This window comes from Cyanistes caeruleus, chromosome Z (genome assembly GCF_971803275.1).
Source record: "Cyanistes caeruleus chromosome Z, bCyaCae1.hap1.1, whole genome shotgun sequence".
NCBI classification, from domain to species: domain Eukaryota; kingdom Metazoa; phylum Chordata; class Aves; order Passeriformes; family Paridae; genus Cyanistes; species Cyanistes caeruleus.
Genome location: NC_141732.1, coordinates 26,874,799 through 26,882,599, shown reverse-complemented (window position 1 = coordinate 26,882,599; position 7,801 = coordinate 26,874,799). Strand labels below are relative to the sequence as shown.

At 37.9% G+C, this 7,801-nt stretch overlaps 1 long non-coding RNA gene across 1 annotated transcript; it reads right to left on the bottom strand.

Annotated features, from left to right (window-relative positions):
* Window positions 1-679: 679 nt before the first annotated feature.
* LOC147648243 (uncharacterized) lies at window positions 680-7,506 on the bottom strand. Its single transcript, XR_015280427.1, has 3 exons — window positions 7,413-7,506; window positions 6,776-6,844; window positions 680-3,339 (listed from the first exon to the last, which is right to left on the bottom strand). It is a non-coding gene; the product is annotated as an uncharacterized LOC147648243 (long non-coding RNA).
* Window positions 7,507-7,801: the final 295 nt, after the last annotated feature.

Genomic DNA, 7,801 nt, shown 5'->3' with positions numbered 1-7,801 from the left:
AATATTTTCAATGAATTGGAAATCAATACTGACTTTTTGCTATTAGGATTTCATCTCTTGCTATCATTTTAAGACACTTTAATAACAAAATCAGGTCATACTGGTAACATTTAATATGAATAGTTGTGGTATTGAAAACTCTGGCATTCATCTGAAAAGAAAACAACAGTTTCTTACAAGCCATTTCTTCCCTCTTTTCCCACCGAATTCACTTTAATTTATATCTGAACCTCTGCAGTGTTAGCATAATCTGAGATCTCCAAAAATTTAGAGGAACTTTAGAAAGCTTCTTTTACTGCTTAGAATGTTTACAAATCAAAGTCCAGAGAATAACGTTAGGTTTTTTTACTGTTTACTGCGGATGTCATACCTCTCTATCACCTACATATTCTTTCAAAGTCATTAATTTTTCATACTGAATAAATTGCCAATCACTGACATCCTCAAAAAGTGAAGACAAAATCTGTTGGACATGCTATAGAAATCAAAATCTATTTTTGTGTGCATCAGCATTTCAAAAAACAATTTATATGATGCACCATCACACACTACAAATCAACAGTTATCACTGATAATCTTTTATTACACAATTTACATTTCAAAGAGTTTGTGTTAATTTTTCATCTTCCTCTTATACCACCCTTATATCCTTCACAGAAAAAAATTAAATGACATTTATTTTGAAACCAAAGATAAAATGACCCAGTTCTACTTTGAATAAGGCACTTCCACATACAAGTAGTAAGATGGATGAAAATTTACTCTACAAATGAATAAAAATTATCTCTTCATCCGTATAAAACGTAATTCTCTTTTCATACTGTTTAGAGTCCTGGAAGCAACTGGATGTTTTGCTCCAATGTGTTACATAATGTGTCAAAGAACAAGTATTTTTGCTTGTGGGAGAGATTTTATTCTCATTTATTTTTACAATAGTGCATTCTGCTCTTTTTTGTGTTGTTTTCTCTGGCTTAAAATTTTGTACCCCATATCAGAAGTATACTCTAAAACCCTCACAAAATCTGATTATATCCTATAGTGATATAGGATATAATCAGATATCCTTTTCTTCACAAGGAGGGCTACATTTAAAAAAGGATTTATGTGCTTAGCTTTCTTTAGAAGTCTCTAAGGCCAAAATTAGATATTCGAAAGTTTTCTGCTCGGTTTCATCTTAGTCTGCAGGCTCCAAAGCCTTTATCATCCTTCATCTGCTGAATTTCTTTGCAGAGAGCATTCAGCAGCACGTTCCCCTCCTTTGCATAAACACCTTTGGATGCTTCTTACATCAGTCTCTTCAAGAACGATCATGAAGGAAACTAGTAACCTTCTCTCATCAAGCAGCTCATTGTCAGAATCGTCTTTCATTTATGTATGAAATGAGTTAACCCCACACCTCCTACCATGTTGTTTTGACTCCTAAGATCCAATGTACTCTCTGGCAGGACTGTTGTGGTTCACTCCTATAAAGCTGTTCTCCTCCATCCCCAGCCTACAGTGAGCAGATGCTCAGATTTGCTTTAGAGCATCTTGGAGTGGCAGCAGTTTTGTGTGTGTGAGTGCACAAGCACAGACTCATTGGGCTTGGACAGGTGTCTCAGATCCTTCCAAAGGAGGTGTTCAAATTTCAGCTAATTGCTGGTATTCCTGCTTGTATTCATATGCCTTATGCTTAGATCACAGTTATTTCAGCCTTCCTTGCCTGGGGCTTCATCAGTAACTTGTTCTATTATAGTCTCTGCTAGTTTTCACTTAGCAGAGTTACTTAGCAATAAGAAGGTCCTTTGCCACTCTTCTTGTTGCTGTCAGACATGGCTGTGAGAAACTGAAGATGAGTCTTTGCTATGCTAGCTCTGAGCAATAAAGAGTCAAAATAAAATGCCTCAAAAAGTGTGGAAAGAGAGGCAGCTCACAAGTAGAGTTTTTGTGTTAGTTGCTGACAGCTCGGGTTGCTTTTGCCGTGGTTTCTCTTGGCTGGATTTGCCATCTGGCCTGTCTCTCCATTTTTCATCCTCTGAAGCACTGTGGGTGCTTGAGCACTTGTGTCAGGTGGCACCAACTAATCTTGGCTCTGACTGGGTGGGAAACCTGTGGTGACATTCTCTGGCTTACAGCTGTGACTCTTTGTTCCTCATGGGGCAGCTGCTGCTGCTTTAGCTGCTTCTACCATTTCTCATCCACCAGACTGTTGCGCTGTTGCTGCAAAACCTGATGGACATTTCTCCTTGAACTCACTCCTCATAAAGGGGCAATGTAGATACATACTGCTAGGTCAGATATGTGGATATGAAAATCTCCAGGCTGCAGTGCCAGGGAACTGAACTATTTTATAGTCCATTCATGGAGTAGTAATGCCACAGCAAGTACCTCAGCAGACAAAGGCTGAGTCCATCTGCAGATTCAGCTCATTTTATTCAACAATTTCCAAAAAAGTTTACATTTTAAATAACAACTCAGAAGTGTTCCTTTTCTTTATTTAGAATGTAAAAATGGAGCAGCTGATTTCTATGACGGCAATTATCATGATGTTGTGATGTAGCTGATACACAGACCACACAGCAGAAAATGAGGACCTACAGATTAAGGTGTCCAGTGGGAGAGTATAGTGCAAATGCTGATCAAAGCTGATTTGTTGAGGGGGTTCATTTGTTTGTTTGTTTATAAGTAAATGAGTTGCATTAAGACTAATCAAAAGGAAGCAGCTGTACTGTGTCTATGTACCAATTCTTAAACAGTATTGAAAAGCAAAAGGAAAAGAGAGCTGAATGATAAAAGAGGGACATTTTAAAAAGTCATTATTTGGTTTCTCAGGAAAAAATTGCTTAGGAAAAACTGCTTAAAGTAGAAATTGTGTACTTTTTTCTACAATCTGTAAGCTGAACTCTGGTGTTATTAATCTCCCTTTATTTTCTGTGAGTGGGCCAATTCAAATCACAACAGTCTCTGTAGTCAAAGGCTTGAACTGCACCGGGATGGGAAACTGGGATGAGTTTCTCTGTTCATTTGAATCTATTTTCAGAGCAAGCCACAGCATTTTCACTAGAACAATAGAGACTCTAGAGAACAATGAGGCTAGAGGACTTATATTATCTCTTGGCTCACAGAGAACCAAATACTGAAGCACATATATATGTGGTCCCTCAGTATCACTTCTTTCTTCTCGTACCATTGAGAGGATGGTCAACATCCTTTCTTGCTTTTCCCATGTCCTTTCACTTTTTCTTTCCCTGGGGAAGGCTATGTCTTTCAGTCCATCTTTCAGTCTATTCCTGCTGCTCCTGAGGCACCTTCTCCTGAAATCCACTGAGTGAAATGCAGTCTGTCTACTGGGTCTCTTAACTGGGAAAAAAATTACAGTGGTTAAAAACTTGAAGCTGCACCTCAAGTGACTGAAAACAGCACTTGGCACCAATTGATTGTTTAGTATCTAACTTCTACCTGCACTAGGGGTGCAGACACCCAGTGTTCAGCACCGTCCACACACAACACAGAAATTTTCCCTTACCTGGAAAATTACTACAGAATAACCTCAGGAAATGAGCAGATGCAACAAGTAGGAGAAGGGATATAAATCAACAGTGAAATAAAATTGGCTGGTAAAATAAGCAATAGTCAAAGCACACCATCTGCATTTTTTGCAGGGCCTACAAATCACTAAACAATGGCTGGAGTGAGTTTAAAAGCATTTGAGGGGGAAAAAAATGTTGCTGTGGTTTCTGAGCATAAGTGGAAGAATGGACTCCAATTGTATCTGCGTCTTTTTCAATAATTCACATTGTGTTACAATTCAATACCATCTTATTCAAAAGTATTTCTATTTCTGAACCAAATTTCAATGGCCAAAGCAGCAGCTATGTTTACAATTCAGAGGCACAGCTCTGCTGTCAAAGCTCCAGGAAAAGCATCCGTATTGGAAAACTTTCTGTGAGCCAATGGCAATCCCTTTCTTTTCTGAAGGAGCATAACTCAAAACTGCTATGACTTGTGATTTTGCAGTGTTTTCTCAAAACACATGGAAAAATTGCTACCTTTAAAAAGATGGTCATATGTTCAATGAAAATATTTGCCGAGAGCCACACCTTTGGAAATTTATCCCCACGGGAATAATGCGCTTCTTCTGGTAGTTTCACTGCAAGTAGACTTTAGACTGCATTTTTTCCCTATGGCAAGAGATTTGATAATCCAAGCAGTACTATGAAGGACATCCCAAATATACTAATGGCCCAGGACTTGGATGCAAAATATGGGTCTCTAGTTCCACACCACGTACTTCAGTGAAATTGTCACTCTCTTTATTGAGACCTGCCATATCAAGAGGATACCAAAATCTACTGCATACAGTCTCCATTTTATTTAATCTGTTTTCTCTGAACTGTGAGCCTAGTGGCAGATACAATTCCTCCTACCAAACCCCATCTTGTCTTGAAGTTTTATACCATGCACATTGGAAAATTGTAGTCCTGCTAAGTTATTATTGGCACTAAGGGCAAAACAATAGTGTTGGTCTCATATTTTAAAAAATCACTGGAGTAAACTCCTTATTTTTATCTATTATACTAAGTTACAAACAATAGAAACTAGAACCCAAAGTAAAAGTATGATCTCCTGCTGTTTCCCTCCTGATACTACAGGTACCTCTGAGATTAAGTGATTCTGTTCTTCATCTCCACCACTTGTCTCATACCCTCTTTTAGGTGTATCGAATCAGTTATGTGGGAAGAAGACCCACCTCATTTGCTTATTTTCTAGGCTTTTCTAAATGTGAGATTGTAATAGTCAAAATACTTGAAAGCTACTATATTTCCAGTAGACAGCATTGTAAAACAGGGAAGCAGAAATAGGCAGAAATGTTAGAGAGTTAGGACTTTTTAGCTCTGAAAGCCAAAGTGTGTTACCTAAGCTTTGTCAAGCCCTAAATCTTCAGGCCAGATTATACTCTATATTGCAGCTGATAACCATCAAGGGACCAGCTCACATTCTGCCCCACCTGCTTTAACAGTGTATGAACAAACATTTGGGCGTTCAGTAATCTCTTGTGGGCTTTTTTCTTGTTTGGTAGGTTTTACTGCTGAATTAGGTCTCAAGGGATCATGTGCTTATCATTTTCCAAGCAGCTAGCAGATGTAGTCTGTGGATGACCTGCTACTATGCCATGAAGAACCCTGTATTTTGTTGTTTCTGATGTGGTCTAATGAGACACAAGAGTCTTACTTTTCTATTACAACTGCTCATCATTCATCATAGAGCATGCAGTTAAAACAAATACATATTTTCTTACACTTGCATACCTCACAAGGGCCACATTCCCATGCTCTACTATCATGTTTTATTGCAGCATACCTCAGATGATGATTTGAGACTTTCAGGGGGAATAAAAAAGACCACTCCCATTTATGTAGAGTGTTTTTTTTTCTCTATGATTCTTAAAATCTAGGATGTATGTGAAGTATAAACTTCAAAAACAAGTAGTTTTTCTTGGTTTTCTTGCAGGGAGTCTGAAACACATAAATGTATTTAACATATATTTTGTTTTGCTACTTTCATGAGAGAGGAGAAAATGTTTGTGAAGGGGAATGGCTTCTTTGCAATCTCTTTCTTAGTGAATTGGAAAAATCAAGGAAATAAAAAGATGCTTAAGTCCTGGCTTTCTTTTTTCCTCCCAAAAATATGCAGGACAAATTACCCTCTGAGCTCTTTGGAGAAAATATTTGTACATAGAAGTGTGCTTGGACAGGGAGGAAATCAAAGCCTATTCATCACACTCCCCGGCTTCCACCACAGTTGTCTGGCATAGCTCAACAGGGTAGGTAACATGAGAGAAAGAAACTCATAATAACTAAGCACAGCCCTGATTCAAGTATAGTCTCTACCAACTGCCACTGAGTTCTGGATAGTTTCCAACATTACAGACAAATGCAAGAACTTATTCAGATGAATGTATAAGTGATGTAAAATTAATCCTGGATCTACAGAAGTTTTCACTGTTGTCTGATGCAATCTGTGAGGGGATTTTAATTTAACCTATTTTGGAAAGGAAACTGAGAGTTCTTGGTCAGAAGAAGACAGAAACTTTGTTCTTTATAGGAAATAATTTCCATTGTAAATTTTCTGTATGTGTTGGCTTGTAAGGCACCAGTCTAAGCACTGCAATTTCTGCAATTCTGTAGGGGCTATCACAGTTTTCCAATTTAATTGCTCTGCTACTGTTTAAGGCTGCTGGACTTAGAAGTGCATCCAACTTTCTTCAGAAAGTTCTGAAACCTGATTTGATGTGTCAATATAGAAAAAAAAAGGCAAGGCAAGGCAAGGCAAGGTAAAATTAGTATGATGAGCAATAGGAGGGCTTCTTAGCTAGCAGTGTGCACAATGTATGAGGATTTATCTTAACTAGGGTTTTTTCCCTCTCTTTCAAGTCATAACTCCCTGTGCTCTCTTAGAATGTCTTTCTCTTCTCACTGTGTGGCTGGAAGGGGTTTACTTGTAAACTTCATCTCTTTTCCTCTCATCTGTTTGACTACTTAAACTTGGTGACTTCTGAAGGATAAATAAAAATCGAGACATTTGTCCTTCAATTGTCTTGGGAAAAGGCTTATTTCTACAGGGTGCCTTTAGGCATCTTTGTATTCATCTTTGGTTGATGACATGCTGTCTGGCAAGCTGTGGCAGGCTTTGGGCTGCACCACAGCTTTACCATCCTGGAAGTAAAACTCTAGGTAAAACAACCTGTAAAACATGAAAAAACAACCTGTAAAAAATGAACAAACAGGAAACCTACCAGGCCTTTTGCATAGACCAGACTCATGTATTATTTGTTGCCAGGTGCCACACCATCTTGGATTCTTACCTGCTTACAGGAAAAAAATGAAAGAAAACACATCAGACTTTTGCTAGCTACTGAATAATCATATTATCATTATTTTTAGTTGTCTAGTGATTACAAGAAGGTTTTTTTTTAAATCACACCACAGTTAAAGGAGTTTATATTTTAGGATCCTCTGTGAATGAAAACCATAACAAAAAAAAAGTTGAAATACCAAAAATAAAGTATTTATCACCTACTACAGGAGAATTCATACATATTAAAAATTGCTCAGCAGCCACACTGTTTCCCTCTAACTTTTGATAGTTTTCTCCTTCTTGGGTTTTCAAAAGAAGGGGCAAGGTTCTTTCCTAAAGACAGCATAACTTGGAATTTTTTGCTTTGATTAGCTATTTGATTTTCTTGTCAGTCTTGCTTCAGTAACTTCATACAGACATTCCTGAGATTTTTTTTTTGTATGTGGATTTATTTTCAATGATCTGACTGTTAATAAAATGCAAACTAAACTTGAGGATTTAATTTTACTTTTTCACTTGTGTGGCTGGTCTAGTTTTTACCACCGGGTTTTAAAAGCATAACTTATTTCTCTCACCGTTAAGAGCCACCTGCATTTTTTCATGATCTTTATTCAATGAAACACTAGCATTTCTCTGTCTCCAAGGATGCAGCTCTTAAACAAACCTGGCATTCAGTGGCCACCACTTAAATCAGACATGGTTTAGAGTTGTGATGTGACAATGTGACACATTGTGACAATGTGACACATGTCCTCTTTCTCTTCAGGAGCAGGAGTGCAACAACCACTGTATGGTTTATTATCTTCAGGCTGCCATGGATTGCTGCTACTTGTTCAATTGATGCTCAAGTCCAGACCTCCGGCTGTCTCAAACCCACTGCTTCATCTTCACTAAAGAAAGGAGTTTGTATGCTGCAAAGTTTGGACCAGTAAATCTCATTTGTTGTTATTGCAATGTCTTTCAG